Source organism: Thermobia domestica, chromosome 12 (assembly GCF_964235325.1).
Source record: "Thermobia domestica chromosome 12, izTheDome1.hap1.1, whole genome shotgun sequence".
Classification (NCBI taxonomy): Eukaryota; Metazoa; Arthropoda; class Insecta; order Zygentoma; family Lepismatidae; genus Thermobia; species Thermobia domestica.
In genome coordinates this window covers 211,637,837-211,662,474 of record NC_137465.1, presented here as the reverse complement: position 1 = coordinate 211,662,474, position 24,638 = coordinate 211,637,837, and positions in this window count along the sequence as shown.

Below are 24,638 nucleotides of genomic sequence, written 5' to 3'. Positions count from 1 at the left end.
ATTTCCTTACAAATGAGGTCATACTATCCCATTCAGGCTTACCAACCTACTTTGTTATGAAATTGTTGAGAATTCACTTCTGAGCTCCTAGTTTGGATAACTTAGGGCGCGAAAAGAGCTATCAAAAAACATACTTCATATAAGCCAAAATATTTAAAGAACATTTTTAGTAACATAAGGTAACATAACTAGGTTGTCAGTGGCGTAGTCAGAAATATGTTTATAGGGGTTCGACTATATCTTTGGGGTGAAAAGAGCTATTACAAAAGGACTAAAATTAAAAGGATTAAAATTAGTATCCTCTATGCATCCAGTTGTTTTCAATATCATATGACATATGTTAATATCATTTCCAGAAATATGTTTTGGGGCACCTTTCTGACTGTCTCTCTAGATTCATAATAAATATTGAAAAATGAATCTCCTGTTTAAATCCATCTTGGTGAATGTTCTTAATGTCACGAAATATGTTCCAGAGATTTCGCCGGGAATATTTTTTTTTTTTTTGCTTCGACATTACATAAGTTAACAATCAAGGAGTGATTTTTCTATCATTCTACCGTCGATTAAAAAACATTCAAAGAGGATTTTCACAAGTTTCTCCAAATTGTGTCATACAAAATATTGTTTGGTTTGAAATAACAGACATCTTTTATTGTCTGGAGTTTAAATTATTCAGAAGATGAAGGGTGAATTTATATGAAAATCTTGACCACAACTTAAAATATATATATTTTTTAAAAATCATAAAATAATGCGTACAGATTCTACCAGGTTTTCCACACCCATTGCTAACGAATGAGATCACTCAATGGCAAAGGTTACTTCTTCTTTTCAAATTAAATAATATGTTTCAGAGTAACTTCCGAATTTCTTTTCATGAAGCAAGTAGTGTGTTTTCTTGGAATGTAAATAATTATGGAATGGAAGTTATTATGTTTATTGTTGAAATTATTAAAAGGTCAGGCGATGTAATTGTAAAATTAATAATAAAAAAGAATTTTAAAAAAATAGCTCAACTCTGCACTGCACAGCACTATTAGTTTGATAGAGATTATTATTATTATAGTTCGATGTCTCAGATTCTGCTCTGACTTTATGGGAGTCGGTGATGGTGATACTGAACGACATGATAGACTGAAGAACGTGAGATGAATCGGGTTCTGGACAACCCTAAGAAGTCACACGGATAGGATGTTTATCTACCTAAATGCCCACTTGACGAAAGTTAGGATCAAAACAGGAACCCTACACATCAGATATGAGCGGTCTACTACTGAACCACTGCGACAACCGGAAACTTTCATGTTGGAAATGAACGTAGTTCTTTCTACTCCATATCTTATCCTGAATGGAATCCAAAGCACCGAGGATTATCGAAAACCCTAAAGAAAATACACATACTTCATATTATGTGAAATCAAATTTACATTCTAATTCTCCCTACTCTTCTCCACACCCACATTTCAAAAGCCTCCAAACTTTTTTCGTCCCTTTTGCTTAAGTCCATGTTTCTGTCCCATTGAGAGAAAATGTATAAAACGATCTAAACACCTGAAAAGAAATCAGGTTCGCACTTACAGTATCGGTGTCTAAACGTATGAACAGGTACTATGACTATGGGCTATCTAGAGGCAAATGTGATTAAGGGGTTTGGATAGTTTATCTATTCATGTTACAGTGTTCAATATTAATGCTTACAGTGTTGAATATTAATGAAAAACACAAGTGCAACTCTGCAAAATTTAGTCACTCACAACATAATATAGTAATGCTTAAGTATAGTTAGTGATGCGCACGAGACAAGATTTGATGCTGTCTCGTTTCGAAAAAATGTTTCGAAAGTTCTGTCTCATCTCGAAAACTGTATCTATTTTCTATTGAAAAGCTCTGTCTCGTCTCGTGTGCATCATTAAGTATAGTGCGTGACGTAAAAAATCAAAATCACGAACCTTCCCCCTTCAATAAATCATGTTTTAATTAACCTTTAGTCTAATTTTTGGATAGATTTTACAAATGTTAAAATAACTTATTCGTATATTTAGTTTGGACCCTCAAAAGCTTTGGACCCTTTCAGAAATAAATTCCTGCGCACGTGACTGAATGTTAGGTATTCATGATGTTTGTACTGTACAACGAGTTTCTTTTCAAGAAAATTCATTACCGCATAAAACGTAATATTTTCAGATGCCCTTTTGAGATCGCACCGAAGAAAAAATAAAAAAAAAATATATATTTTCATTATTTGCAAATATTATCACAAAGACCGTAAATAATTCATCCTTTCTCGTAAATATTTCCTACGTAGTTAAAACACGAGCATTTGTCCCACAACTAGTGGAATACGGAGTATTGCAAATAAAATATGGTATGGACTGTTGCATTTCTTATTTTTAATCGCCCTAAAATCAGTGTCCACTTCACTCTGCCCCAGTGGCGTCACTAGGGGCTTTTGTTTGGGGGGCAGACTATCCAACAACTCCAAAATTCCATTTAGTATTTTAGATTTATCTTCAATCAAGGACTCAGTAAAATTCGCGTGCTTTGGTTTGCAAAAGAATATAGTTATTGTTGTATTCTTGTACCTTTGTATCATCATAGCCATGTTTATTTTATTTTCATTGTTCGTCAAGGTGACCAGACGTCCTGTTTTAGCCGGGACAGTCCCTTATTTTCAACCGTTGTCCCGTTTTTTCTGATTCTCAAACGGGACGCCTAAATGTCCCGTTTTTAAGCAAACATGGCCCAGGTGTCCCGTAATTATTATTCAAAATACAAATGGTCAATGCAAATTCTGCACTCTTCCGTACCAACACTCATTGGGAAGGTTCAGCCGTGCCTAAAACTTCTGAATATTCAAATGAAAATTGAGTGTTCTGTGGTTCAAGTGGGGATTGAGTGAGAATTCTGAGTGTTGAAGTAGTTAAAAGTATTGTTGGGTGGTACTTAAGTTAGAAACGCTGTGTTACAATTCTTACTTGTGCATTTTGTAAATTGAAAACACTGTTGAGTTCCAAAATGCAATGTGGAAGTCACCCTGCCCCCTCGTCGCAGATTCGTATGCGTCCCGATTTTGAAAGTAAAAGTTCTGGTCAACTTGTTGTTCGTAAATGCACGTTCTCATGTTTCACACACTCGTTAAGTTACAAACACACCATTTTGCCCTTTAGAAAAGAAAATGAAGAAATTATTGTTTCTCAAAGCAACTACTTTTAAAGAAACTTTTTTTAAAACAACTTTTATTTTGTACTTTTGTCCGAAGTAATAATACAATACGGTAAATACCATATAAAATTATTCAAGTCTTAAAAATCAATTTATGTAAAATTTGCCGCTTGAACTAGTTTACATTTTAAGGGAGATATTTATATACGAGTAGTAACAGAAGATTAATCAAAGATCATTTACTCAGTGACTGAAGATACTAAATTTTAAGGTGTGTTCTCCACTCTTCTGTTGCATTTGAATGCAAATTTATGAGTAATGCAATTTTCTTTCGTCTTTTTCTAAATACAACGTATTTTCGGTGTGAAATTTAGGGGGTTTTGAAGGAAATTTGGGGGGAATGCCTAGCTTTTCCGATGGTCTACTTTAATCTTTAACCTGGTCGGTTCCTGCCAAATATTATTTTTAATTATTTAATTTTAATATAATTTTGATTTTAATATATTTATCTGTTACTCTGTATCCATTAGCCAGATAGTATGATATTTTTCCAAGTAATGAAATACCTGGTACCAGATCACCTACTAGTGTTAACTTGTAACACCTGAATTTTAACACTCGACGTATTGTGGAATATAGAATGACGTATATCTACAAATATACATGAAAAATCTCCGATACAAAACTGAAGATACACCTAGGTAGAATGTTTCTTAATTAAACTATAAACATTATGTGTGTGTGTAGCACTATTGACAATCTCTAGTAACTTAGCCATCCTCGCTTGTCTAATGCACGCGGGTCTCGAGTTCTATTTTGTGGTTTTACGCGGTTCCACAAGGGCTATTTTGGGACCTTAAATACATAGCCACCAGAAGGAGCAACTTTCCTCCACATTCTATAATACTTAATATATAAATCAAGAAGAGATGTACTAAAACTTCGGTGAAAACTGGAAATGTCAACATATTTTCCTTTTCTTGCATTAATATATGCATCACGGGTGCTTTATTTAAACTTGGCGTAAAATATCATATTACTGTTATTAGGTTTGATTAGAGTTTAACGTGGTCCTTTTCAATACTGAGATTACATCAGATAATATCTACCTAAAGAGGGATCCGAATCATTACTCGAGATTCTATCTAAGTCAATTACTCTCACGAGAATCGAAACTGGAACGATGTAGAAACATAAGCGCTAGCGACTTGACCTAAGTAGCACAGTCTTACTGTATTCAGAATGGAAAGACATACTTGATCTTAATAAATATTTAGTATTAAGTTTTCTATATTTATTTTAAGTAGTTTGGTTTAATAAAACTCCTTTATATATTTACCATATCCCTGTGTGTGTGTTTGTGTTTGTGTGTCCGGGAAACAAAATCCTCAAGAACTATTTGATGGACCATCACCAAGTTTGGTCAAAATATAAAAGGTCAAAAGATAGGAGTTTCGTTTGTTATAATAACCATCTACTCAAACCGGAATTGGTTTAAATAATCCATTTCCGGTTTGATCATTGATCACCATAGATAAAAAAAACAGTAATATATAACGAAATGCGGTTGTCTGCAATCGATTAAGCGTCGTAACAACATATTTTGTCTTCATTCTTAACTCTCTACTGAAATAGTAAGTGGTTCAAGTTAATTATAACTTCTGGCTTCAATAAATTTTCATCTATATAGAACAAAAACTATTCAAGATAGATGAAATTGTTTTTCAGCAATCGATTAAGCGTCTCAAAAATAGCTTTCATTTCCTCCGTTCATTTCTTCAATTGAAACCAGAAGTCACGAAACTTAACCTCTTCCGGTTTGAATAATGATCATAGAACAGGGGAATGGTAACAGCGAGAAGCAGTTTTTACATTCAATTTAGAGTTCTTAAAATGCCTATTATCTTCTTCCTTAAGCCTTTATTCAAACCGGAATTGGTAGAAACCAACCACTTCCAGTTTTAACATTGACGGCTACAGAACAAAAACTGTAATATAACAAGAAGCGATTTTCAGCAATCAATTAAGCGTCATAAAAATAAAGCCTACTTCTTCTCTCGTCTAATCTCTCCACTAAAATAGGAAGTAGTAGAAATTTCTACCCTTGCCAGTTTCAATATTAATTGTGAAAATATCGCACCACGGAGAAATCAAACTTCTTCACGTGGTGTAACATGGCATTTTTTTCTTCGAAACGAAAATTACCAGACAGTCCCTGATAATTAATTGGCAAAAGCTCCCCAATGAGTTGAGTTGACTTCAATTCAGCGTCTCCTGCAACACCAAGACTATATGAGACAAGAACCATAGTTTAATGTGAGAGACGATCCACATGACCTCCCAGCGAGAATGAACTTAGGCTTTTCGCACCAAAGGCACGTATTAACAATATAACATTTAGCTAGAATATTAAGCATCACATATTATTATTTATATTATTATGAAGATAAGTTTCTTTTTCAAATTCAAGAATTGAATCCAGTAATTGACTCTGAAGACACGACAGCGTAAAAGCAGTAAAAATGTTAGTGTAGATATGAAAACCATCCATATTACGTGATTCTAAATACAGTAAAACCTGTTAACTTGGCCACCTCTTTAAATTAGCCACCTGTGTAACTTGATTATTGTCTTTAAGGAATCAGCATTTTACATAACATTACTTGTTACTCTGTAAGTTAGCCACCTGTCTAAGTTGGACATTTTTGAATGGAACTTATGGTGGCCAACCTAGAGGGGTTTCACTGTAACATGAAAGTATCCTAGCATTAGCTACTAACTCGTCTGAAATCGTGTTAGAAGTGGAAAATCTGAGAAAGTGGTATGTTAACAGTTCAATCCAGAGTAAACATACTCCCTTTATATTTCGGACAACATTAAAACAATGAGAGGTAGGAGTACGCTGATCATAATTCCTTTAAGGTGGGGGTATGCCATATCCCCGTATACCATATGCCTAACTAGAGGGGACCTGGATGGCCAGGCCCTCTCCAGAACGCTGCTACCCCTCTAGTATATCGTTGGAATACCATGTGGTCATTGAAAAATTCTACCAATCCTGAAGGGTCCATGTCCCCCCCTACCAGAATATTCTAGTTTCACTTATACCTATATCCTCACTTCAAACACTGCCCTGAATTAAGAAATCAAAAATAGTCATGACAGTAAAAAATACTGATGAATATGCCTATAATATTCAGTAATCAACAGAGCAGCTTCAATCCAAGTATTAATGAAATTTGTATCCAGAAAGGAGTAGGGGTTGAACTTTAAAAAAAGAAAGAAAAGAAAAAGAAAGAGAAAAAACAAGTTTTTTTCTTTATTCTATGGTACCGAATATATGTACAGAGTAACCGGAAAAACAATCGCCATTTTAGTCGATTACCTACTCCCCTCTGTCTCTGATACACGGTAAGGTACAGCAGTTCAAACTCCTGTTACTTTTTTTTTTTTTTTTTTTGGTCAAATATAGAGGGCCGCGGTTTCTCAGTGGGTCTGGATGTTTCGGAAAACTGGATATTTCGGTGTAAAAGAATTAGATTTTTACTCCGAACCACCCTCACACCTAAACGTCCTTACACCGAAACAGCCGTGCACCAAAACGCCTTACACCGAAACGTCCTGCACCGAAACAGTCGTATCTCCAAAATATTTTCTCTGATGTTTGTAGACGAGATAATGAGTTATTGTGCTGTTGTACCACATGTGCTGTATGGTTAACGGTGCTTGTAAGGTTGTGATCCTGCAAGTGGGTACATATGTGACTTTTGTTTTCGAAATCATAAAAAGCTCCATTCAAACTAAAGAAAACTGCTTTCGAAAGTGAGAATATTAAAAAGTTGTGTGTTAGTGAAGTCTGGAAGACAGTAAAGAGGATGATGCAATATTTTCTCAATTAATATGGAAACCGGAAGTAATGTCATATTTCTTCCACTTCTGGTTTCACTACATACACTATAGTGGAGATGGAATGTATTCTTGGGGCACTTAATTGATTACAGAAAACCATTTATCGCTATCTATTACTCTTTTTATTCTATTCCGGTAAACGTAAAAACCGGAAGTGATAGATTTCTGCCACTTCCCGTTGTAGTAGAGAGATTGGAGTCGAGAAAGAATATGTTCTTCAGAGAAATTAATTAATTGCAGAAAACAGCTTCTCGCTATCTATTACCGTTTTAACTCTATAGCGATCAACGTTAAAATGGGAAGTGCTAGACTTCAGCCATTCTGGTTTTACTGGAGAAATTACAGTATAGATGGAATATATTCTTGGGACACATACTTGAACATAAAACCGCATTTGTCCATCTATTACCGTTTTTAATCTACAGCGATTGTTGATTTCTGCATTATTTTTTTTATTAGAGGGTTAAGAGAGAACATAGAACCTATTCTTAGAACGCTAAACCGATTCCAAGACAACCACTTTTCACTGTTTCTTATTGTTCATGCCTTATTTAGATCAATATTGAAACCGGAAGTTGTAGTTTATTCCTACCACTTCCGATTCTAGTAAAGTGTTGAAGATGGAGCTGAAACTTTTCTTGGGACACTTAATCTATTGCCGAAAACCGCTTTCGTAATCTGTCACCGTTTCTGCTCTCAAGTGATCAACGTTAAAACCGGAAATAATTCCTTTCTACCACTTCTGGTAGAAATGCCTCCATTTTCGAACTTGACTGAGATACTGGTTCGATATATCTATTGCAAGAAAATAACATGGTAGAAATAAGACAAGCAATGGCGTAACTAAACGCTTGGGGGCCTCCCCGCAGACAGCGTGGAGCGGGGCCCTTCTCTACGTGCCACTTCACAATTTCGAGCCTCCTTATGGCTTGAGGCCCCCCACAATGTGGGGTCTGCGGAGCCCTTATTTACACCCTTGAAGACAAGGTAAGTCCATCAGCGGACGCGTTTTCGTCCTTCTCGCGCATTGATGTCACCTTTGACACACGCTCGGGACAGGAGTTACTCTGTCGTCTGCTTGCTATCGTATATTCTCTTCGGAATGTGATGTCAAATTAGTTTTCTCCTCACTTTCAGATGTCTATTTGCTATTTCTAATTTAGATGTCTACAGCGATGCAATTAGGCTAGTTGTCGCCCGGGGCAATAACTCGCCCTACGCCCTTCTCTCTTGACCAGCCAAATGAAAACTCTCCCCGACTACATCTGATATTAGCATCATACAGTAATTCTCCTTTTTCATTTTTCTTCAAGTAGTAAAGCTTAATTTCAAAATTGCAGTACATAATTTAATTTTTAGTACCAGTAAACACACCAAACTAATTAGTATTTGATTGCCAAATAGTCTGTGAGTAGCATGCTTGACGTATTCTTATAATCTTATCATAATAACTGCAAATCACAATGGTTTTGGAATTATATCGGGATGTTCATATGTGTAGAATGAATGAACACTCTGTTGCTTTAGAATAGAATATTTAATTATGACAACACTCAAGCTATTGTCTCAAGAATTATACTCGGACATTTTACAAATCTGGTGGATCACCACCCGGAAGTCAGTACACATTTCAACTCATTTCTTTAACTATTATGCAATGAAACGTTACATATTATAAATATTGTACTATATGATAAAGTTATGTTTCAGCTAAAACACAAGACACTGCTTCATTTGATTGTGTCTTCTGATATCGAAAAAGGTAACAAATAAAAGAAAATATTTGTTTCATTTTACAATGAGAACACAAGATAGAACTTGCTGTTAAATCTTACTAGAAGTGCTCAATTTTATATAATGTTTATTTGAATGTGTAAAGTACTTTAAAGTAACGATCTTATTATAAAATAGATATATTGTTTGACCGGTTTTCGTGTTATATTTCACAATGTATTTAAATATTAATTTACATTTAAGGAAATAGTTTTAAAAGAAACTTGCGCAGAACGCCATAGTGCGTTGTTGCCAAATTTGTACGTTTAATTCCTGGGTTCTAGCGTTGCAGTTCGAGAAGCGGAACTTAGCTGTTAATTGCGGTAAGGGTCGGAAACTAATTTCTTCAGTAAGTATCGAAGCAGAATTCCATGATTACTTCCTTTATTATCTGGCAGCAGTAAATACTCGACACTACCTGGCAACGTCTCACTATTCAAGCAGTGTTTAGCATAGCACCGACAAAACCTAGTGATCCACCTTAAATGAAAACAAAAAGCTGGAACTAAAATTTCACTTTGCGGGCTCTTTTGACTTGCTTTGAAGTTAACTTATTCTCTATGGATATGATCCTAAGGTTGGTGAGTCGTTGTAGTCCTGTTAAGTTTCTGAGGTATTTTTTTATGATTTTTAGTTTGCTGAAACTCCTTTCCTTGCCTTATAGTAAAAATAAATAATTGTCCAGTTTTGCGCTCTCCCAATCCGGCGCCCGGGGCACAAGTCCCGTTCCTCTTAGTTACTATGCATGCCCACCCTGCATGTCAACTATATTACTGGAATTTTATTCCGGTATGGGAATATATTTTATTTTTAAAAAATGCAAATAGAAAAAAGTCTATTTACACAAGTTTCCTCACCACCCTAGAGTGCGTAGAGTCCGTAGTGCGTTTTTTCTTAAGTGGTATCCCCAGTAGGCCTAGTTTCTGTAAATCCTCCTGCTTTGGAAATGAATAGAAGTTGACATTCTCTCCACTAATTTTTCTTTTTCGTGTGTTCGTTGTACAGCCCTACATAGCGCATGAGGTCATTGTTAAAGTTTCCAAAGTCAATATAAGAAATACAGATGAGTTTTATTTACACAAGATGCACAGTACGAGATATACAATACGCAGAAAATGTAATACACAACCGTGTATAACAAACTAACCAAATCTTTTATAAAACAGTGAAAACGAAGAAAATCTTCAACACAAATGCAACGTACAACCTGACAACTGAGAGAGTGAGACAATGATTTCTTGTACGGAGGGACAGTGACTTGGTGTCGAAGGTGACGTCACGCGAAGGGAGAGACTGCGCGTGGGTTTACCTTCTCTTATTTCTACCATGGAAAATAATTGAGAAATTCGCGATTGTTCGAGAGTTACCTAGGTATAGTGCGGAGTAACGTATGTACGTACGTACGTACTACAAGTACAATATTATAAGTTTCACTGCGTAATCCTAAGAAGAATATTTATTGTGATGTTCATTACCAGAAGATATTGTGAATACCGATCAAAGCAGTGTGTTTTGTTTTCATATTTCTAAAAGACTGTAAAAAGTACTCTATTCTTTCTGCGTTTGGTGTACTTAAAACAAATAGATTTGTGACTATGTCAACGTTTTTAGTTCAATATAGTTAGCACACATCGATGAGAGACAACCAGTTTTCCTCAGGTGATCGCTATTGCCCGCGCCTCGTTTATTATTATAGAAATTTCTATTACTATTCATTCCATTGTTTTGCAGTTCATGGAGCGCCAGGTTCGGCTTCACCTTGCTAAGCAATTAAGCTTTCTGCCTGTTGACAAAGAATAGAGTGAAATAGTAATGTCATTTCCTCCTCCTTACCATGGTGATCGCCATATTTTTTTTCTAAACAAATGCATGAATCCAAAGGAATACTGTTAAGTCTGCTGTTAATAATGACAGACAGTTAATTAGGCAATTGAAAAATATTTTGAAGACAAAGTATAGTAAGAAAAGGAACAGATTAAAAATATGGGGCCACTATTTAGAAAATTTACGAGTGAAATCCAGTAATTCATGAAGTAACATCTAAGGAGCCTTTTTCTACAAGGACCACATCTCTACGTAAAGTGATAAGATAGAAATTTCATAAGAAATAGTAGCGCCATTACCATGTAATGCATAATGAAAAAAAAGCAATTATACGCAGTGTAAAAACTCCGGTTTGTAAAAGCAAAAATATAGACTGACCAGCTGTCGGCACAATGAAAATAGAACAAATATATTATTTATCTACAAGGAAAAATCACTGTCCAGTTTGAAAATAATGTTAGTTATGTTGGCGCATTCAGATTTCTTACACCCACCCTTTACAATATGAGTTACATTGGATACAAAATAAAGAAACAAATAATCGAAACAAAAAAGGACACTAAGCTTGTAGCCATATGCATCCTGAGAATTTTCAATCTTGACCAATTTCTGATCGGTTAAGTTTTAAACACTAATTATGTAGATCTACACTTATGCAATGTAATGTGTGATACTGATGGTACTAAATAAAGATCTTCCAGAATTATTTAAATTTAATATCCAATAATAAGCAACAAATACACAAAATCTGCGATATCAGGGGAAACATTTCGGTTTCAACGCTTGTCATATTTTATCACATTATTGCTTGAGTTTTCTATCTTTTTGTAGTTTCATTCATTGGAATTTTTTTGTTTGTTTTTTACATATGCATATGTTTCTTTTAATCTAATGTTTGTAATCCAGAAGTTAATACGTCACTGTTTTCGCTTTGTACTTAGGTTCTTAGGCCATGTCGTTTAGAAAATAAAACTGCGATCACCATGGCAAGGAGAAGGATGTGACGTCACACTATTTTTGTCTATTTTTGTACTAACTAGTGTATCGATTAAAGACTTCCGAAAATACCATAAAGGATCATATTTACCTTGAACGTCCATTATTAAGGATGCTATGCGTCAGACTAAGTATTTGAGCAAGTTACCGTACTGTGAATACTAAAACTTCTATTTCCAGCATTTTAAATGTTTAGAACAATGTAACTTATCACCTGCTTAGCATGACCATGAGCGTGAGCTAGTTTTCTTTTACAACTACAAAAGATGTGTTAAGAAAAAATTTTAATCTACGTCCCAAAGCACAAGAGCTTGTGAAATAGGCGGTAATAGCAGCCTTTATATTTCCGACAAATGCTTTTAACTGGTATTCGTTGACCGGTTCACAGGTACGATGATAATCTAGTCAAGATACATTCAGTCTTCACACTCTGATAGAAAACTAGTTCAGTGTCAACGCTAGCATTGGAGAGCGGTCAAAGGCATTCTTCTGCGATTTTCTATGATCTTCAGTGGCGTAAGCAGTGTTTGGCAGGGGAGTTCAAGTTCCTAGGTTCATATAATTTCAAGTGTTGGTATTTACATCTTAATATGATAAATGTTTATGCTTGCATAATGCCTTACTCAAGGCAGGTTTGAAACTCAAGAAAATCCACCACGAGTGTTCACAAATGGCCGTAATATAAGGAGCAAGTGAAGGGATCAACATCACTTTCCAGCAACCTTTACTTTCAGATTTCCTGAGGATCTACTTGAAAAAGGTTGGTGAACCCATCGACACGTGTAAACCAACGTAAACGGAATCTCACGCCATTGAGGAAAGAAACTGGTTGTCCCGCTGCTAAGTAGACGCCTTACTGATCGCGTGGGGCTATACTTTTCATGTGGGCAGTGGCGGATTTAGGGGGAGGGGCTAGAAGGGCTACAGCCCAGGGCGGCAAATTTTAGCCAAATTTCAGAGGCGGCAAATTTTGGAAGATATGAAGTAGTTCAAAATGAAGTTTGAAAAAATATTTAAGTTTTCGCGATGGGAAGCCTACAAAATAGTGAGGCGGAAGACCATGTGCCGCCCATAGAAAAGGACATATAGAGACACCACTGTATTAAGTAGTTAGTATGTCGTACTGAGTTACCAAAACTGAAATTTTTAGCACGGTACTAATGGTTGGTTTTGATAAAGTTGGCTAATTTGAACAATTTCAGATCACTAGGAGGTAAAACACTGATTTCCAAATTGATCTTGTTTCGTTATGAAGCTTAAAGCGTCGGTTTACATTTTGTAACGCGTAATAGCTGCGTTCTTGTGCTGAATAAATGTCCTATTTTAATAAATCACCAGGTGAAGAAAATTATTAATTTAATTTCAGTTTTTTTATTTGTTTTTTTAAATGAGATGAATGGAGATATAATAGAAGCAGAATGATCTACTTTATAGGGTAGATGGGATTCATTACGTAATGTAATAAGGTTTAGATTGCTTATCTCAAGCTAACTGAAACCAAACTACAACATACTCTATCAACATTAACAACTCATCATTTCCAGGAAAATACTTCATTGCTTCGATTGTCTCATGAGAATCTGAGAAAACTGCAACTTTATTATCAGTAACTGCTAGTGCAAGATTTTGTATTAAAAAGTCAAGTCTGCTTTTGTAGCTATAGGAATTATGGCTTTTTCATGTGTTGGTTTAGAACCCAACAAACTGGGCGGGAAATACTGTTTGAAAAATTTGGTGTAGACATTGAATGAACTGAATAATGATAGTCTTCAGTTATCCTTTGTTACTACCAAGTTTTGGACGCTAAACTAAAAGTCAAATCAAATTTGACACATTGGGCTAGATTCCGTAATGGTTTGCGTCAATATAAAGCAAAATCTGCGTTTTGGTTTGCGATAATAGGTACTATATTTATATAGGCCTACTGTGCCTATTATAACTGATGTAACGTTGTGTGTTGCGTTTCTCTCCGCAATTCTTGTGAAGGCTAGAACGAAATAAGGGCCTCCAGTCTGATCCGTTCTGCGACTTCACTCTGTCAAACTCACTGTAAATTTGATATGTCAAAGTTAACAAAACGTTTCCAGGAGGTAAGTTTTGATATTAGTTTAGAGTCTTCCAATGATATACTGTAGTTGTGCACTCATACCATTTCCAGTTAGCGAGTTTTATAATAGTTTAAGGAGTCTCTGAACACGATATTGTAGTAGTTGTGCTAAGAACATTTGCAGTCACGGACGCCCCACCAGGGGGCAATTGCACCCTCCACCCGCACTGTTAAAAAAGATTAACATTTTATAGGCTCTTCTGGTGACAAAAGTTTGCTTTAAAATCAACATTCAAATAAATGATTGGAAATGATTAGAAATAACAAAGTTTAGTTGAGTTCATCCCCAAGATTTTAATCTACTCTCCTCCCGCGTAAGATGTTTTCTATTTTTTGTTCAGTAGTGATTATATTCAACTTAATAAATGCAATGGCAAAGTATTTTGAATGATAGTATCCGTGTTTTTTTTTTTTTTTTTGTTGTTGTTGTTGTTGCTTTCACAGACGCAGTGCTGATTACAATGAAGCTTTGTCTTAGGGATGCGCACGAGACGAGTCGAGACAGGATTTTCCTGACAAAATTCGAGTCGAGACACGGCTCTTCCAATAGGGAAATATACATTTTTCGAGTCGAGACATCACTTTTACAGCACATTTTCGAGATGAGATAGCACAAATCTTGTCTCGAGCGCATCCCTATTTGTCCTGCTGGGTTTCATTCTAGCAATTTCAAATTTTAAAAACTGACATCTAACTGACTTTCAATAATACCACTTTTAAATAAAAGAAGACTTCGTAAAAGGTAAAATTAGAACTGTCCCGAAACAAGTTACACCCAATTACAGAATCTCCAAGTGCAGTAGAATTTGCAGCTAGCGGTGAGACTAGAGATGAACCAACAGAAATAAAAGGCGAGGGGGATTCCAAGGACTCCAAAATTGAGTGTAAAGCTAAACATGCTGAACTGGAAGACAAAAAAGATTATTCTAATTTCATTCCTGAAGGGAGTTCAAATGCTATAGAACACTTACAAAAGTATAAGAAAGATTTTGTGTTTGATCCTGCTTTGCGGCCTATCAATGTACCCCAAGAATAAGGTCATAAAAAAAGGGAATAAACGATTAAGGGAATTTCGAAGTTATATTTTAGCCGTTCTAAAAGATTAATTGGGGGGCAACATCGCCTCTTAACCCAGACTCTCTTTAAAACCGCTTTGATCAACGGACAGGAAGTTAAACGATCTTACCTTATGTACTCCGAAAGGTCCTGAAAACTTTTTTGTATACCATGCCAACCATTCGGTGGGTTTTAAAAATTAGCTAAAGAGGGCTTCGATGACTGGAAACAAGAAAATGATAGTTTAACAAGCCACGAAAATTCGGCAGACCAAGGTGGGGATCTATATGTGTTATATATCGTTGGAATGGTAACACCAAGTACACCACACATATGAAATATCTCGCTTGAATGGGCCCTATAGGGGGCGTGGCGACCATTTGAATATCAGAACAAGGCACGCTCCGAAACACTAGAAAACGTGGCCAAAATAGGAAGTTACGATGTAACTATTTTGAGACTTGGTATAAATAGGTCTCAAAGGTAGCTAAATACAAATCTGAGATCAGATGTTTAAAAATCAAAATGACGGATCCAACATAATGAACCAAATTACAAAAGAAATACAAGCTATGGATCTAAAATTGGGTATATTGAGATATTCGACGTCGCTATGTGTGAATCGAACGGGGCGCGGACAAAATCCAAGCGGATAAAATCCAAGAGGACAAAATCCAAGAGGACAAAATCCAAGCTAAATTCTGACAAGGCGGACAAAATCCAAGCGGATAAAATCCAAGGAACAGTATCATATTCACTGCTGTGATATGTGCCTGTGAACACTCTAATTAAATTGTAAGTTTGTTTCTTTCTTCAATTGTCATGCATTTTAGAATTTTATCTGTAATTCTTCAATTTATTGAAATAACATTTCATTTACTTTTAAAGAACTGAAAATCCAATAAAACAGGTAAGATTGTCACAGTAGGAGTGCAGATGAGCTTTAATTACTTATCACATCCATATGAAGTGTGTAAAAATATTATGTGTGTACAAAATACATTGTAAACGTATGTATTTTCTTCTCAATTTTATTATATACAGTATAATACATTTAAGACACTCAGCATATTATTGTGAGACCAATCATTGCAGTATTTTAATTCCATTCTTATGAGGTGGCATACAGAAGTCTTGATTTGTTTGTTGGTAGTGTTTTATGTATATTTTGAAACAAATAATTATGATATACTAATCAAATTTTCGTCAGAAACGATCAAAATGTGAAATGTGTAGTGTGTATTTTTTATAATGTAATAATGTGTCTAGACAAACTAAATGAAAATGTATATATTATTGGTCATTTTGAGAAGTGTAACTAAAGTAAATACTTTGAGGGTAGAGAAGTTTTTTTTATCTAAATTATATCTTTTTAATTTTATTTTTACTTTAATTCTCAATAAATATAATAGAATTAAGTAAGTAGTGTAGTATTTTTAAGACTGGGCTGCTTTGCTGTTATTTGTTATCTCTGATATAGCAAGCCAGTCCTTTCATTTTCTGGTCAATTTATGTGAGTTTACTCTTTTTAGTCAAAATATTTCTGATCACCCAAAATTGGATTCACCTGGGCATGTCCTAGCAGTGACCAGACTATTTTATGAGTAATTAAAGATCATCTGCACTCTTACTGTGTCAATCTTACATATTTTATTGGATTTTCAGTTCTTTAAATGTAAATGAAATATTATTTCAATAAATTGAAGAATTACAGATAAAACTTTAGAATGCATTACAATTGAAGAAAGAAACAAACTTACAATTTAATTAGGGTGTTCACAGGCACATACCACAGCTACGCACATGATACTGCTCCTTGGATTTTATCCGCTTGGATTTTGTCCGCCTTAACAGAATTTAGCTTGGATTTTGTCCTCTTGGATTTTGTCCTCTTGGATTTTGTCCGCTTGGATTTTGTCCTACACTCGAATCGAACACCAAAAGTGTAAAATTCAAAATGGTGGATTCAAGATGGCGGACAAACTGCAAAACACCGCTACGGAACTGAAATATTGCAATGATAGTGATAATTATTTTACTATAATCTCTTCCCGGGGCGGTGACGGAGTTGATAGTAAAATAATTATTGCCTATGACTGCAATCTGTTCGTATCACAAGACTTGCATGTGCGCTAAAAACTCCCCTGCATTCCGTGGCCTAATTTTGTCTTGACAGTATAGCGAAACACGCTCCCTGTTTTTTTGTAAAATATCACCTGCCCATACTTGCCTATACGCATTTTGCTACTACATGTACAGTAAACTCATACGTATGTCCGTTCTATACATATTGTTTGCACTTTTGTTCGCTATATTGGATCCGTCATATTGCATTTTGCACTTTTTTCGTCATATTGCATTTTGCACTTTTCCCGCCATTGGATTCTTCATATTGCATTTTCTACTTCTAACATTGGATTTGTACTCCGCGACCACGAACACCTCTATCTCCTCGCTTTCAGTTCCATAGCAGTGTTTTGCCTTTTTTTCCGCCATTTTGAATTTTACACTTTTGGTGTCTGATTCATACATAGCAATGTCGAATATTTCCACATACCCAATTTCAGATCCATAGCTTGTTCTTTTTGTAATTTGTGTCAATCATGTTAGATCCGCCATTTTGATTTTTAAACATTTGATATCAGATTCGTATTTACCTACCTTTTAAACCTATTTATACCACGTCTCAAAACAATTAAATTATAACTTCATATTTGCTTCACGTTTTCTAGTGTTTCGGAGCGTGCCTTGTTCTGATATTCAAATAGTCGCCACGCCCCCTGTAGGGCCCATTCAAGCGAGATATTTCACATGTGTGGTGTACTCGAAGTCACCTTTTCAACGAACACATGAAGATCCCCGCGTACCACTTCTAGTACTTCCCTAGTTAGTAATGAAAGGAAGAATGAACATTGCAGGAAGAATTGATTCTAAGCTGCTAACTCAAATTGAGGATGAAACCAATTACTGGAGAAATGTTTTGAAACGAGTAGTTGCTGTTGTGAGACTGCTGAGACTGTGATCCCTAGCTGCTGCTGGTCTACCTTTAAGAGGGCATTATGAGAAATTTGGATCAACACGCAACTGCGGAAATTTTATAATGTGTATAGAGTTAATAGCCAACCCCTTCTTAGCGACCCATGTTTCTAAGTATGACAATCCAGGTCAAGGTCACATCTCATACTTGTCTCCACCACATACGAGGAATTTCTTACACTAATGGACCGAAAAGTCATTGAAGAAATAATAAATGAAATAAAAGAAGCAAAATATTTTTATTTAGTAATTGATTCTACACCAGATATTTTCCATATTGATCAACTGGCCGTAATAATTAGATGCGTTCCCGGGAATGGCATTCCTGTAGAAATATTCCTCTGCTGTTTATCTAATGTAGGCCATAAAGCAGATGAGCTTTTCAGTGCTGTTGCAGATGTTCTCGATAAATATGGTATTGACTTTAAAAACTACAGGGGACAGTCGTATTACAATGCCTCCAACGTGTCTGAAGAGTACACTGGACTGTAAGCCAGAATACGTGTGACAACGCCGACAGCAATGTATGTGCCTTGCAGTGCTCATTTGCTGAATTTAGTCGGTGAGCATTCAACCAGTGGTGTAAAGAAAGTCGAGATTTTTTCATACTTCTTAATAACCTGTCTATTTTTTTCTCATGTTCTATCAGAAGGTGGAAAGTACTCACGACATGACTTGGCAAGAAAAACAACTACGTCTAAACTCCTTGTCAAATACTCGTTGGTCTGCAAAGGATGATTCTTGTAAGGCGTTAAATGAAAATTGTAATGAAGTAATAGAAGCACTTACCATTATTTCGATGGAAGGGAAAAGGCAACTATACGTAGTGAAGCATCTAGCTACCTCCGGCAGCTTCAAAGATTAGAAACGGCTTTTCTGTCAATTCTGTGGGGAGATTTGTTATCCAGATTTAACGCATCAAGTAAAAAGCTACAGTCACCTGAAATCGACCTATCAACTGTATCAGTCTTTATATGGTTCATTATCAGAGTACATTCAAAGTATAAGAAGAAACTTTGACGTGTACGAAACTGGAGCGTTGACAAAGTCGAAAGTGACTCACTATGAGGATGAAGTAAAAAGGAAGAAGAGACGAAAAGCTCAAGTAGATGAAACTTGAGAAAGAGAATTAGAGTTTATAGGCAGAGAAAACTTCCGAATCAATACTTTCAATGTAATAATGGACACATTAAGTAATGAATGGGAAGAAGGAAAACTGTATACGATGATCTCAATGCGTTGTTTTGATTTTTAATTAGTGCCGGCAAAGAAGACCTTGACAAAAGCATACTACTGCAACACAGCAAGAAGTTATATGCTTTTTACGATAAAGATCTACCAACTACAGAAGATTTTGTTAAGGAGCGTTTACACTTTTTTTGATTTTTGAAAGAATAGGATGAATGTCCAAAAACCATATTCAAACTTTATCAACTTGTATATACATGAGTACGGACTTCAGAAAGTATACCCTTATGTTAATACGAGTATAGCTCTAAACCTTTTCTTGACAATCCGTGTGTCTACTGCTCAGCCGAAAGATCATTCTCCATCTTGCAAAGGTTAAAGTGCTACACGAGATCTACCATGACTGAGGAACGTTTGAGAGATGTGGCAGTTTTAAGTATCAAATCAGAAATAACCAAAAAGTTGGACTTTGATGATGTATTAGACTAATTTTTAAATTCTGCTTCACGAAAGTTCTTTTAATTGCGACAGCCTGTGTGTATTTGTCGCCAGAAGGAAAAAAAAATGTAAGTTCAAACACTGCAAATATGTCAAATTTCAAACAAGTGATGAAAGTTCTTTCGTGTTTCAGAATCATTATCTCACCATAGTGTTCCTGGTAAGTTTCTTTCTTAATTTAGACAACTAGTTTGTTTTGATACATATCCTTTTGTTTATCAGCGTTACATATTTTCTTGCTTAAAGCTCTAACAAACAACGTTATTTTTAATATTAAATACTTTATTCATGTGTATTGTGTTATGACTCAGAAGATTCAGTACAAGGTCTCTTCAATGTAAGAAGGTTCTCGACACACAGGTAGTGGAGTAATTTTAACAATCCATACAGCTCACAATGAATTAGTCACACTTTACAAAAAAATCGCTATTCATCTGTTCTTTTGTTACCAACAATTCGCGATACCGTAGTTATTAAGAAAAAACGATAACTATTTGTGTGTGAAAAAGGGAAAATTGTTTAGAATTTCTGACTTCAGATTAATTAAAGTTTAGTTTGTTTGCTTTAGCAGTAGAAAAGTGCAGTTACTTCTCATACAAAACGTAGGCCGGTCCTTGTAATAGTTTGAACAAAAATAATAGTGATATGGTATGGAATACGTATTCCGACCTGTGACAGTTCTGGTTCCAAACGAACTTCAGGGAGCTCTAACCTTACACAACCTCTTCTCTAGCCAGCCCGTATGCCTAAGTATTACGAAGTTTGGATTTCATCTAAATCGTGTAAAAGCTGAAGAGTTTAGTTCAGGAGAGACTGTCCAAAAATCGAATTTAGCACATGGAACCAATTCTAACCAAGTGTAACAACGTTTCTGATTGCACATTTCCTTTTTGCTGCATTTGGAAGAAGACATCTTATCTTGACATACAAGATATTACTTTGATTTAAAAAAATAAAAAAAAAATACAGATTTTCTTTACGATCATAGGTTTTTTGTAATTCAATCCAAGGAAGCTGAAATATAGATTGAACGTAAGTTTTTGAGACAAGTGTTTTGAGTAGTGGCAGTATTACTGAGAAAATGCTGTCTTCATTATATTATTATTATTATTATTATTATTATTATTAGTTCCTTTCGTTTCGTGCCAGTGTCTTCTGTATTTTGTATCTTTCTACGGACAGATGACTCAATATAGCACACCATTTTTCATTTTTGTGTCGCATTTACGCAAGTATAAGGTAAAGAGAAGCAAAGGGAGCAAGAAGATGTGAGTAGAGAGGAGATGGCTCTGAAGTAACTGATGAGGGGTCGGCGAGTTATCCGCCCCTGCATGTAGTTGTGTACAAAGGTATATAAAATGTTTTTTCATATAGATTTTCGCAAAGGTAATTAAGATAACTTTTCATGTGGGTAAAGCATTCACACATGCTCGTTTTATTGGGTTTTAAGTGTATTAGAAATAAAAGGAAATGCTACTTCAGCGAATTGACAAATTACAGAAAACATTTCAGAATCTATGACAATTGAAGAAAACATATTCATACCGCTCAAGGAGGCAATTTAAACTTTTACACCAGATATGGTTGACGGAGCCTCGTCTGAAATTAATTTTCGTCTGAACTTGGGTCGTGCTGTGACTGGGTCACATGCAGGAACATACTGACATGAAACACTTTATTTATTTATATTATGTCACAGTATGAATTCTGGAAGCACTATTTTTGAGCAGCCTATTTTCAAAAGAAAACATTTCCAGTTCTCAAAATATGCTCTTCAACGGTTTCTGAACCTTTGGGATGAGCTCTGTGCGTATAGGTAACAATGATGCGTCTACGTTGTTTGATAGAAGTAATGAACACCTTATCAGACTTGAAACTTTAGGGGCCGCGGTGGCTCAGTGGTAGAGCGTTCACTTTTGGTACTTGGGGTCCCGGGTTCGATCCCAGCCCCCGCCAAGTGAACTTTGTGGTGGACAAACACCGTGTGCGTGGGTTTTCTCGGAGTTCTCCCGTTTTCTCCCACTTCCTTCATTCCACCATTTCTTTCATTACTCATCATCACCGTCTCCTTTACCGCCACCTTACGGCATAACCGTGGGACGTAAAACTCAAAGATTTCATTTCATTTCATTTCAGACTTGAAACTACTATGAAAAGAAAGAAGAGCAGAAAACAGCGCTGCTGAAGTTTGAATTCGTTAGCAAGGAAAAAAGGGGGGAAATGTCCCCTTTTGAAAGTAAACTCATTTATGTTTGCTCTGAATAAATTATTTGAATTACCAAATAAACCGACGAATCATTCAACCACATAAATGCTCAGTCCTCCACAATAACCTCACGAAAGCCCACTGTTTTAAGAAGATTCCCGTACGCTTGAGTGTCGAATTATTCAGATGGATTTTAGTTTCGGTCACAGATTTCATAGCTTAGGTGAGCGGAAAAAAAAAACTAATATTAATGTTGTTTGAGAACATATTTATTCCTTTCATGTGAGAATACACAGTAAAAAATGGTTGTGCTAATTCAACTCAATTTTAATACAGGGCAGTGGTTCCAGCGTCACTACCACTATGCGGTGTTAGTTCAACACATAAACCGCGGTGTTGGCGTTTTACACAGGGGTGTGTTATGTCTTTACAACCGGTGTTAAGCCGTGTCGTAAGCGTTAATGAACCACAAAATTACTCCCTCAAAATATGTTAAATCGTCTATATGCGTAATGTGTTTACATTATTCTGAGTCTAAAAATCACTTTAAACAAGTAAGAAAGTTACTCCAATGGCGGGGGCAGGGCACGAACCACCAACCTTTCGATTACTAGGCGCGTGCTCTTCCGACTTGGCCACGAAGTGATGAAGAAAACGTCGCTTGTAGAGGGATCAATTATTGAGGTCTTTTGAGTTTGGCTAATCAGAGTGCTCCTTTAAGCCGCGTATATTCGACGATAACCGTTCGGGATAAGATAAAATCTGCTCGTTATGTAATTTTATAACAAAATGACGACTGCCTATTTACTTTATTTTATAGTTCTTCCATATTCATTTTCAAATGATCGGCGACAGTTGCCATCTAGTCAAGTTGATGTGTTTGTTGCTTCTAGTACACAATCGCTTAGAAAAAGATGCAATAAATGCATCAAATGTGGGAGATGAAATTTTGCGTATACCTGGATTTGTTTAAGTATTTCTTTCTAGTGTGTTTGTCTGTAGCTTCAATTCATAACCCTTTATAATTAGATGCCCAACATATTTGGCAATCACGCAGAAAACAACACCGAAGATCCTACACTTGTGTTAATTTAACACACAGGTTGTGTGTCATTTCAACTACCGGCATTTGACACACAACTCCAAATGGAGAGTGAGTTGTTCTAACCACTTGTTTGTGTTATATTTTAACACAATCGTGTTAACACATAGCAGGAACGGCATTAAGGGTGGGCAGGGGTGGGCGACCGCCCACCCATCCGCCCACCCCAACAGAAGTAGAGTAATAAAGGTGACATCCTGTACTTCAAAAGCAATAGGTATTACCTTCGATTGTAATGTAATAGGTTCTAGGACTCTGTTTAACTCTGCCACGAACAATGATTTTAAGACAGATACTTCTAGTAATATAATGATGCCAAAAGTTGTGATTAACCTTTAAATTACACGGGCTTTAAATTCCAGCATCTCGTGAACTACGAAGCCATTTAAACCGATTTCGTAGGGTTAGAAAAAAACGTAAAAATAATCACTCCTAATTGCCGCAGACGCATGAAACCAAAAAAAAAAAAAACTTTTGTTACTTGATATCTCTACTTGAATTTCAGTTATTGACATATATGTGATTTTTATTGTTTTATGCATTATTAGTATTGTTATTAATGTAAATTTCCTGCTTCCTGCGTATTTAATGTAATATTTCCTGCATATTTAATGTAATGTAAATATATATTGCTTGAGTTGCTGAACTTGAGTTTCAGCTTCAAAGATATCTGTGTACCGTATGATTAAACAATCATGCTGTTGAATTTCCCCATTCTTTTAGTGACAGATCTTTGCTGTTGCATATAGATATTACATAAAAAAATCTTGTTTTACTTTACCTACTTAATGTGTATTTTACGTTATTAACGAAAGGCATAGTATTATCTGTTATTCTGTGTTGTTTGAACCTTCTTTTATTTCTATGCATTCATATGCATTCTTGGAGGGAGAGGAAGTAAAGCTGTCTTGAACTTCATCGACTACACAGTACATACCGTTATTATTGTTTAAACCAGCGTTTCCCAACCTTTTTCAACTTGCGGTACACTACGGGTGTAACTTGAATTCTTGCGGCACACTCATAGATATTATTGTTATTATTATTTGCAGATATAAAATACCATGGTAATTTTTTTTTCTGTGATTACTGATCTCCTCCTCCACAGAGATGAAAGCTCGATTACTGATTTTCCCCTATGCTAATTCATTGTGCTTATTTTTATTCTAATTTTAAAATAGATAAGAATTGCAATGAAATACAGAACTCAGATTTCTAAAAATACGCTTTCTTTTTCGAAAACTGTATCCAACCTTTCACTAAGAACGAAGATCACTAAATAACGAACGAACGAACAAACAAATGTCTTGTACTTTTAACTTTGCTGTTTTAACCAAAACCGGCATATTATTGCAATCACACAGCTTGCGATGCGTCGATGTCAAAACACAGCTGTTGAACAAAGTGTTGTTCTGTCATTCACGTGCGAATGAGTGTTCTACGAACGTTCACTTGACGCTTACCGTACAAGTGCTTCTATTTCTCGGTGTTAGTATGACTCTCAATTGAAGCATAACATAGCAGCTAAACGTGGAAATGTGTATGAGCCGAAATACTGTCTGCTACACAGTAATAGATGTAGAATAATATATTACAATTACAGTAATTTTTTTCCATGCTAGAAATTCATAGTAATGTGAAATACTAAAATGTACATATTTTTCACTATGTTTTGCAATTCGGTAGCTATAGAATTAATAATTGTGTTTCGATTTCCTCGCGGCACACCGGTTGGGAAACGCTGGTTTAAACAAACTGGTAGTGTGTCTGCCATGCGT